General features: G+C 44.3%; 1 non-coding gene across 1 annotated transcript; it reads left to right on the top strand.

Annotated features, from left to right (window-relative positions):
• The first annotated feature begins 6,199 nt into the window (after positions 1 to 6,199).
• Positions 6,200 to 6,275, top strand: TRNAA-AGC (transfer RNA alanine (anticodon AGC)). Its single transcript has one exon. It is a non-coding gene; the product is annotated as a tRNA-Ala (tRNA).
• The last annotated feature ends 1,071 nt before the right edge of the window (positions 6,276 to 7,346 follow it).

The following is a 7,346-nucleotide window of genomic DNA, read 5'->3' as shown; positions in this document are numbered from 1 at the left end:
CGTACTATTTTCCAGAGGAACAGCTGTAAACCTACCTTTGGCCCGCCCTGTATTAACGCTCTGGTCTCAGCACCGAGGTAAGAGCTGCCCATGCTCAGCCAGCAGACATCTCGGTTTATTGTTACAAAATGAGAGTGTGATATGGTGATTTATAACAAGAAATATAGATTTGGTCTTCATCTTCATTTCTGGCACAGATTTCCTAAAAACCCTGGAAGTTTGTGAGTCCTGAGAGCTATACAGACGCCTTCTGTTAATGAGGTGACTTTTGGAAAGGGTAGGGGCTCATTGCCAAAACAAGCAACCATGTGATTAAAAGTTTGGGACTTTCAGTCCCAAACCCTGACGTCTATCAGGGGGAAAGGGTCTGGTGTTGATTCAGTCTCCAATCACTAATGGTTTGATTCATGCCTATGTAATGATGTCTCCATAAAAATGGAGTTCGGAGCAGTTCCAAGTTGATGAGCACGTAGAGATTTGGGAGACTGGTGAGTGGTGCATTTGGAAAGGGCATGGAAGCGCCATACCTTGACCTACCCATCTCTTCCATCTGGCTGTTACTGACGTACTTCTTTTTATAATAAACAAGTGATCTAGTCATTAGAATGTTTGTCTGAGTTTTCTGAGTTGCTCTAGCAAATTAATCAAACCCAAGAAGGGGGTTATTAGAACCTTTAACCTATAGCCTGTCAGTCAGAAGTATAGGTGACAACTTCAACTTGAAAGTGGCATTAGATATGTAGGCCCTGGCCGGTTGGCTCAGCGGTACAGCGTCGGCCTGGCGTGCGGGGGACCCGGGTTCGATTCCCGGCCAGGGCACATAGGAGAAGCGACCATTTGCTTCTCCACCCCCCCCCTCCTTCCTCTCTGTCTCTCTCTTCCCCTCCTGCAGCCAAGGCTCCATTGGAGCAAAGATGGCCCGGGCACTGGGGATGGCTCCTTGGCCTCTCCCCAGGCGCTAGAGTGGCTCTGGTCGCGGCAGAGCCACGCCCCGGAGGGGCAGAGCATCGCCCCCTGGTGGGCAGAGCGTCGCCCCTGGTGGGCGTGCCGGGTGGATCCTGGTCGGGCGCATGCGGGAGTCTGTCTGACTGTCTCTCCCCATTTCCAGCTTCAGAAAAATACAAAAAAAAAAAAAAAAAAAAAGAAATGTGGGGGGGTGAGAAAAGGGTAGAGGGGCCCTGGCCGGTTGGCTCAGCGGTAGAGCGTCGGCCTGGCGTGCGGGAGACCAGGGTTCAATTCCCAGCCAGGGCACATAGGAGAAGCGCCCATTTGCTTCTCCACCCCCCTCCTCCTTCCTCTCTGTCTTTCTCTTCCCCTCCCGCAGCAAGGCTCCATTGGAGCAAAGATGGCCCGGGTGCTGGGGATGGCTCCTTGGCCTCTGCCCCAGGCGCTAGAGTGGCTCTGGTTGCGGCAGAGCAACGCCCCGGAGGGGCAGAGCGTTGCCCCTGGTGGGCGTGCCGGGTGGATCCCGCTCGGGCGCATGCGGGAGTCTGTCTGACTGTCTCTCCCCGTTTCCAGCTTCAGAAAAGTACAAAAAGAAAGAAAGAAAGAAAGAAAGAAAGAAAGAAAGAGAGAGAGAGAGAGAGAGAGAGAGAGAAAGAAAGAAAGAAAGAAAGAAAGAAAGAAAGAAAGAAAGAAAGAAAGGGGTAGAGGAAGGGAGCAATCTTGTAAGACTGAACTTTAAACTGTGGAATCTGGTGCTCTCTCCCAGTAGATAGTGTCAGAACTGAGTTGAATTGTGGGACTCCGAGTTGCTGTCCCAGAATTGTTTGGATGTGTAGGGAGACCATCCCTATACCACACACACACACACACACACACACACACACACACACACACACAAATATTATAATTGGGTCTGAAACTTCTTAGAAAGCATATATATGGATATTGCAATGAAACATATCAGGGAGTTTCTAAAATTCTTCAAATAGTTTAGAATCTCTGGTTCTGAAACTTGATGTGTATAAAATATAATCAAATTTTAAATGCTATAGAAATGTTTATCTGGAACCTATGTACTCTTATTGATAAATGCCACCATGTAAAAGTTAATTTTCTAAGTAAAAATTTAAAATTAAAAAAGAGAAACTTGCTGAAAAAATAGAAGGTAAAGATCCAAAGGTTTAAAACAGAAATTACATTTTAAAATTGTTGCATCCAATAAAAAAAGAATAATACTTTCATACAAACTTCCCAATGAAACAATTACTAAGAAGAAAAGCAGTTTTAAAATTAATGTTTTCTTGTCATTGAAGACACAGAAATAGACCTACATAACAGAAATTTTGAATTATATACAAATCATGAAGTCACTTTTGTTTTTTGTACATACTACAAGTTACAGGAAATGTCAGAGGAGGCATTAAAACATCTTCTTATAAATTTATGTGCAAAATTAAACTCAGGCTTACACAAAAATGATTTGTATAAAGAGTTAAATCTGTTTAGAAGAAGATTTAGAATCATGCTCTAGATATATTAAAATCTTACTTTGAAATAATTTATCAGAAATTTATCCTGGTGCTATCACAGCCTACAACTACTCTTCATGGCCCCAGGAATGGTCACATCCAAAGAATGCACCTTTTCAATATTAAAAATTATTTTTGATCTTACATTTACCAAGAGTGACTGACATTGCATTCAATTATATCATTGAAAAAGTTGATAAGTTCTGGTGAATTTGTTGAAAAGGGAGCCAGAAAAATCACATGTCAATCAAGTTATCACATGAATAGTCTTATTATTTATTGTATTATATAAAATTATGACACCCCAAAAATTAATAAACTCTACTTGGCCTTTCTTCCCAGCACTTTACCTTTAATACCACAGGGTCTCTGGGGCCTTATGGCCCAAATGGCAGGGCTGTTTGCATTGCTCTGTAGACTCGCTACAAAGCCCTTTCCTGTATGAATACTTGAAGCTGGCAGGCCTTCAGATCATCCACTGGAGATAGACCCTAGGATAGGCCCATATTTATTCTCTGTATAATCTCTTCCCCTCAAGTGTGGGCAGGACCTGTGATTTATTTTAACCCAATAGATTATGGCATATGTGATGGGGTATCACTTCTTATTACCCATGCTTAATATTTTATTTTTGTATTTTCCCGAAGTGAGAAGCAGGGAGGCAGAGAGACAGATTCCCACATGCGCCCGATGAGATCCACCGGCATGCCCAACAGGGGGCGATGCTCTGCCCCACTGCAACCAGAGCCATTCTAGCACCTAAGGCAGAGGTCATGGAGCCATCCTCAACACCCAGGCCAACTTTGCTCCAATGGAGCCTTGGCTGTGGGAGGGGAAGAGAGAGACAGAGGAAGGAGAGGGGGGAAAGCGGAGAAGCAGGTGGGTGCTTCTCCTGTTCCCTGACTGGGAATCGAACCCGGGACTTCCACATTCTAGGCTGACGCTCTACCACTGAGCCAACCAGCCAGGGCCCATCCTTAATAGTTTTAATGATATAAATTGAACAGTATCCTTGTTAGCCACCCTCTGTTCTGCCCCAGGAGCATGCTGTATTCCATTAACCATCCCCATAACTCTCTACAGGTAAGGCTCTGCTGTCCTTCCAAGCTTGTCACTCAATATTATAATTCTGTTTTTTTGGTTTCTGATGGTTAAACATGGCTACTGGACCTCTATTGTTTTAGGGTCCTATTCTCCCCATTGTTATCAATCAGCCTAACTCTGGAACAGATCTGTCTTCCTATCTACTCTGGCCCAAGAGAAGAACTATCACTGGTGCTGGTGCCCTCTTTCCAGTGTATAAATTGGGGATTCATCCTTCTCTGTAGTCAGGCTACTCTGGAGAATAAGTCCTTTAACCAGTTCTCAGATCTCTGTGTCCTTTCTGTTTTTTAAGGTTTTTATTTATTTATTTTAGAGAAAAAAGAGAGGGAAGGGGGGAGGAGGAGAAAGCATCAACTCTCATATGTGCCTTAACACAAGTGCAGGGTTTTGAACCGGCAACCGCAGCATTCCAGGTTGAAACTTTATCCACTGTGTCACCCCAGGCCAGGCCTCTGTATTTAGGAAATGCCAGAGAGATCCTACAGATATCACACTGAACTTTGCATTGGAAATTGCTGCTTTCAGCTTTTTCTTAACTTTCCTTAGAGCTTTAACTTAGCAATAGCCACTAAATTATATTGTCTTATAATATTTTCCCAAAATTTCTCAAAGGCTTGACCAGATAACGCTATCCAAGTTCATCATCAGTGAAGGTTTCAACAATATAATGGCCATCTGTGCAATGGGCTATGTGAATTTCTCCTACCACTAGGGATGGACCTTTATTTCTAGTAAGGACAATGATACAGATTCAAAAACCTATCTTATCACTTTCCTAGGCCATTCTTAGTATCAACAGCTATAAAGATTAACACAAAAGACATTAATTAGAATAGGTTCTTTAGGTCAACATCTGGGGAAGAGAGAGTGAAGAAAAAATATTTGTCAGAGATAAAAGTCAAGCTACCTGCAGGCCCAGCAGTAGAACTGGCCAAACCACTAGGGTTTCTGAAGCTAGAAGACCCAGCAGACTTGGTCTGAGACGGCCAGGCTTTTTTATATTGCCATAGTGATCAGACGTGGATGTGGGACACCACAGAAAGGGGCATGACTTTGGGCACAGGACTCTCTTTAGGGGAAGAAGATCTGAAATTACTACCAGATGAAAGTTATTGCTGAAAGCATCCCTAACAGCTAGGGCAAAAATTCTTTCACTAAATGGGCACTTAGGCAACATATCACAGTATCTATCACAGTCATCAATGAATCTAATTTCTGTCTTACTTCCTGTATGTGTAAAAGTCAGATATAGTATGAGAAATAGGCATAGCTCCTACTTGACATCCTAGAACATGTGGGAAAACATTCTGGACATCTGGCAGAACAGACTATTATCCTGAAAAACTGTATAACCCTCGGTCAGCCTCATGTACAGGTAAATTAGGTAGTCTTTTCTATGTTTTGAGTGGCACAGAGAAGATTTATGTCTTAAAATCTCTATTTGACTTTAAAATCTCAACTACAGTCTTCATTTCTTCCCATTGCCCTCTCTTCCTACATTCTAAAAAAAATCTGAGTAGTTACAAAACTTTATGCATCCAGTAATTGAAGGTAAGAAGCTCGTACCCAAATTGCATATGCTAAAGGCCACTTCCCTCTGGAAAAGAAGACTAAAAGCTAAGTTAACAACTAGCTTAGCATTCTGAATATCTGCCTTCTCAGCATCCTCAAGGATGATCCAAAGAGCTAAGGTGATTAAGGTGTCCCCCAACCCCAGGTAGAGGGCAGATGGTGACCAGAGCTTGGGATTTGTTCCTGTGAGCCAGATGATGGCACACAGAGTGTAGCTCTGAGGTGTCCCCCCTGCATGCATATGCACATCCAGACTTGCTGTGGCACCAGCTAATCAGACCTTCCCTTACCTGAAAGCCTACAGGTAAGGTGTCTTTGAAGGTGTTTGTCACGGTTAGAGGAGATGGAGAGATGTTGGGAAGTGGTGGTTTACTCCAGCTCTCCTCTGCTGCAAAAATTTACCTTAGTTCTCATAAATTAGTGTTTGGTTTTGCATGCCCTGCTCTAATTTGATAAAAATTTCTGTTTTATTTTATTTCTTTTAGGTGAGAGAAGGGGAAAGAGTGAGGCATTCTCCCACATGCACCCCATCTGGGCCTGATGCTTGTGTACTGAGCTATTTTTACCACCTGAGGCTGATGCTCTCCAAAAGAGCTATCCTCAGTGCCAGGGCCATACTCAAACCAATCGAGCCACTGGCTACAAGAGGGCAAGAGGGAGAGAAGGGGGGAAAGGGAGAGAAGCAGACGGTCGCTTCTTCTGTGTGCCCTGACCAGGAACCGAACTTGAGAAGTTCATATGCTGAGCTGATTGATGCTTTATCCACTGAGCCACTGGCCAGGGTCAAATATTGTATTTCCCCATGTAGAAGACGGCTCCATGTATAAGATGTACCTTAATTTTGGGGCCCAAAATTTGAAAAAAATGTATTAAATAAAGTTATTAAACTCACGTTTTATTCATCATAAAATTCATACAACTCCTCATCACTGTCAAAACTCCCATCCATTAGGTTGTCTTCATCTGTGCCTGATGACAAATCACTGTCTTCAACAACGAGCACAAAAACAAGCACGAAAAAGCAGGAAATGCAAGTAAGAACATCTACAGCCCTGGCCGGTTGGCTCAGCGGTAGAGCGTCGGCCTAGCGTGCGGAAGACCCGGGTTCGATTCCCGGCCAGGGCACACAGGAGAAGCGCCCATTTGCTTCTCCACCCCTCCACCGCACTTTCCTCTCTGTCTCTCTCTTCCCCTCCCGCAGCCAAGGCTCCATTGGAGCAAAGATGGCCCGGGCGCTGGGGATGGCTCTGTGGCCACTGCCTCAGGCGCTAGCCTGGCTCTGGTCGCAACATGGCAACGCCCAGGATGGGCAGAGCGTCGCCCCCTGGTGGGCGTGCCGGGTGGATCCCAGTAGGGCGCATGCGGGAGTCTGTCTGACTGTCTCTCCCTGTTTCCAGCTTCAGAAAAATGGAAAAAAAAAAAAAGAACATCTACAAACACTGTATAAGACGCACTCAGCTTTTAGACCCCAAATTTTTCGGAAAAGTGTGAGGAAATATGGTATTTCTTTTCATGAACTGGTTAGGTCTCCATGATGGGAGGTTGAGAGGGGGAAGGAATCGAGATTTAGAAACCTGGCGGCTCTGTGTTTTGAGATCCAGTTATATGTCTAAAATTCTTTGACTTAGGGTAGCTCTTCAGCCTCTGAGAGGCAAAGCCTGATTTTAAAGGGAGAGTGCTTCTTAAGAATTTGATTCCGTCTTTCCCATTTCCCCCAGGGTGGGGATGTATGCAAACTGCCTGTCACCAGAGTAGTCAGGACTAAGAGGAAGGACTGCAGCACAGATGGTGAAACACAGGTGGACTACGAAGAGAGTGAGGTATGATAAAGCTATATTCCCTTTTCCCATTTCCCTCTTTTATGAATTTTAACACAAACTTTCCACAAGATTCCTATTCCTGTGGCTAGCTCTTTACTTGTTATTCCAGCTTACTCATAGATCTGCTAAATGAATATAGTAAACGACTGCTGAAGGTTGACCAGATGGCTTGATGACTTCATTTACTCTCTCTTTGGGAAAATAATTGAAAGAAATCACAGTTATTCATTTTCCTGCAGGAGGCAGGGGTGTGCAATGATCGCTTCTAAAGAATGAAAAGATAAACATTCTTGCGTGTGCCTGGGAGCTCTGGGATGCCAGGGAGCTCTGGGACGCCAGAGCCACTTGTCCTGCCCCCCATTTCACTCCACAGCAT

This window comes from Saccopteryx leptura, chromosome 2 (assembly GCF_036850995.1).
Source record: "Saccopteryx leptura isolate mSacLep1 chromosome 2, mSacLep1_pri_phased_curated, whole genome shotgun sequence".
Taxonomy (NCBI): domain Eukaryota; kingdom Metazoa; phylum Chordata; class Mammalia; order Chiroptera; family Emballonuridae; genus Saccopteryx; species Saccopteryx leptura.
The sequence above is the reverse complement of the archived record's forward strand: the minus strand, read 5'-3'. Positions and strand labels throughout refer to the sequence as shown.